A 2,500-nucleotide genomic window follows, 5' to 3' on the forward strand; every position below is an offset into this window, starting at 1 on the left:
AAAAAGGAATTGTTTTTTTGGTCGTATTACCACTTTAAGGAAATCATGCCAGAAGTCGACTCTGTTTATATGCGGAGCGATAACGCAGGATGCTGTCATTGCGCGTTTACATTACTTTCAGTCTACCATGTTGCTAGCGAGCATGCAATTGAACTAAAGCGTTTTGACTTTTCGGATCCCCAAGGCGGAAAAGGATCTTGTGACCGTAAGGCCGCGACAATTAAAAGTCACATGCGCACCCATCTCAATTCTGGCCACGACATAGAGACAGCCTCTCAAATGATGACGGCCATTGAGTCATCTGGCGGAATTTCTGGTGTCCGGGTGACGGTGAGCGGGCCACAACCTGCTGCAAAGTCCACTCCAGTAAAATGGGAGGGCATTAGTTTCATTAACAACATTGCATACACCCAGGAAGGTTTGCATGTTTGGAGAGCTTATGGAATTGGCTCTGGCAAATTTGTACCCTGGAGCAACTTCCGCCAACAAGTTGGGAGTCTTCCTCAGCTAAACAAACAGAAACAGAGTTCTAGTGCTGAAGTATCTTTCCAAACTGCCAAAGCCAGGAGTAAACCAAAGCAAACACCGGTTTTAGAAGAGGCCCCACAGAACAGAAATAACAGCGACGACGATGAAAGCTGTAATGACGAAGGAAGCAATCTGTTTTTCTGTCCAGAAGAGGGATGTGTCAAGTCCTTTCTACAATACTCATCGCTAGAAAAACATCTGGACTGTGGTAAACACAAGTATGCCCTGGAACAGGAAACACTGTACGACAAGGCAATGAACATGTACGCAACGAAACTGGAGCTTGGTGCTGGCGTCCTACCAGAAATAGTTGATGAAGGTGCATCTAAGTCAGTGGAGGATGATGGCTCCGTGCTACCGATGGGATGGGCTCTTAAGTCAGCAGGAGTGCAAAGAAAGAATCTCACGGTGGCGCAGAAAAACTATCTGACTGAAGTCTTTCAAGTTGGAGAACGCACTGGGCAAAAAGCAGATCCAACGAGCGTCTCAAAGGCAATGCGAAGAGTAAAGCATAGTGATGGCTCTAATATCTTCGACAAGTGCGACTATCTCACACCACTACAAATAGCAGGATTTTTTTCTCGCTTGTCAGCAAAGAAAACTTATAGTGTGGAACAATCCAGCGAGGAGGAAGAACTAGAAAGGAATGAGCTGATAACAGAGAAGGCAATCGAAGAAATGTCCAACGAAGTAACGAAAGCATTAGCTCTTCAGCATCCCATCATGTACGAAACATACAACATCTGTGAGATCGTAGGTCAGTCTAGGCTGGCGAAGTTTTCGATACGAACACTGCAGAACATCTGTGCAGCCTTAGAACTGGATGTAGCATCGATGACTGGCAAGCGCAAGCAGCCGTATATGGAAATTATTGAAGGCATTGTGGCCAGGTGTGGCTGTAAAACTAGTTAAGGCTGACTAGAATATGTAGAGATTAACCTACGAAATAGTCAGTGATGTCGAGAATGTCTTACTTGAGGTAAACTGAAATTGACGGCTCTGTTTGACGCTATGTGTGTCGTCTATAGAACATTTTAGAGATACTCTTTTACGAGTGACGACTGACGGGGGTTGTAAATTGTCTCGTCAAAATTATCCTGGTAGATTTTACGATGGAATCCAGGGAAAAGCCAACAAAAGGAAAAGTGTTATATGAAATGTAACAAGTTGTTATAAATTAGTTAAGTCTGTGGAGAGAAAAGGAATCACAGCCACGCCCACAAACGGAAAATCTTGTACATATTCAAGTAGATTTAAAGATTATTCAGAATTTTAAAAGGGGGATGGTCTAATGTAAAGTTTTTTCAAGCTGTCCTGTGACTAACAATTTTAAGGCCAATCATAAGGAATCTTCCAATTTCATTTTTAAAATCATTTTTAACTGCATCACGAGGTCAACCAAGCCCTCTTTTATCGAGAAATCCTTCGAGTTGAACCGCCCACTGGACAGAGAGCAAACCGTTCTCCTTTTGTAGGTCTACAGTGGCAAATAATACTCTTCTTGTAAAAAGAGTTAAAGGAATGGTAAGAAGTCATATGCGTCTCGTCCTGACGAAAACTTTAGTTAGAGCGGGACTGGCACTAGCCAATGAACACCAGTCTCAACCCTAACACTAACCATGATGATTCGGGAACCATTCCGAACTGATTTCGCATAGACTTTTTAGGGTCAATGCTTTGATACAGAAAAACTAGAGCTACACGTTTAGAAAGTGATGAGGATCGTTAGTTACAATTTTCGAACACTGGAGGCGGGAGGGCGTAGTCGATCACGTGGCCAAGTAATTTGCATTTCTTTTTTCAATTTTTTTTAAAGTTTACTTTACTTTACCATCTATCATTCCTCGTGGATGTCTTTTTGGAAAATGTGCGTAAAAACCACCTAGTCTGTGATAAATTAGTTTATCGAGGAATTCATTATCCGTGACCGGTCGTGTCCGGGTGATCCCGTTTAACCCACTTAGGCAATAAT

The 2,500-nt window shown here is 42.7% G+C and overlaps 1 protein-coding gene across 3 annotated transcripts in view; it reads left to right on the plus strand.

Annotated features, from left to right (window-relative positions):
- The window catches only part of LOC138012862 (uncharacterized), a 63,034-nt gene that overhangs the window by 39,698 nt on the left and 20,836 nt on the right, over positions 1-2,500 (plus strand). Inside the window, exon 1 of one of the 3 annotated variants that reach the window (XM_068859775.1) lies at positions 2,137-2,500. This exon is cut by the window's right edge and continues 566 nt beyond it. The exons of the other annotated variants lie outside the window; for them this stretch is intronic. The gene's annotated coding sequence lies outside the window, so the exon portion shown is untranslated. Of the gene's footprint in view, positions 1-2,136 lie in introns of those variants that run through there. 3 annotated transcript variants of the gene reach the window in all.

Source organism: Montipora foliosa, chromosome 8 (genome assembly GCF_036669935.1).
Source record: "Montipora foliosa isolate CH-2021 chromosome 8, ASM3666993v2, whole genome shotgun sequence".
Classification (NCBI taxonomy): Eukaryota; Metazoa; Cnidaria; class Anthozoa; order Scleractinia; family Acroporidae; genus Montipora; species Montipora foliosa.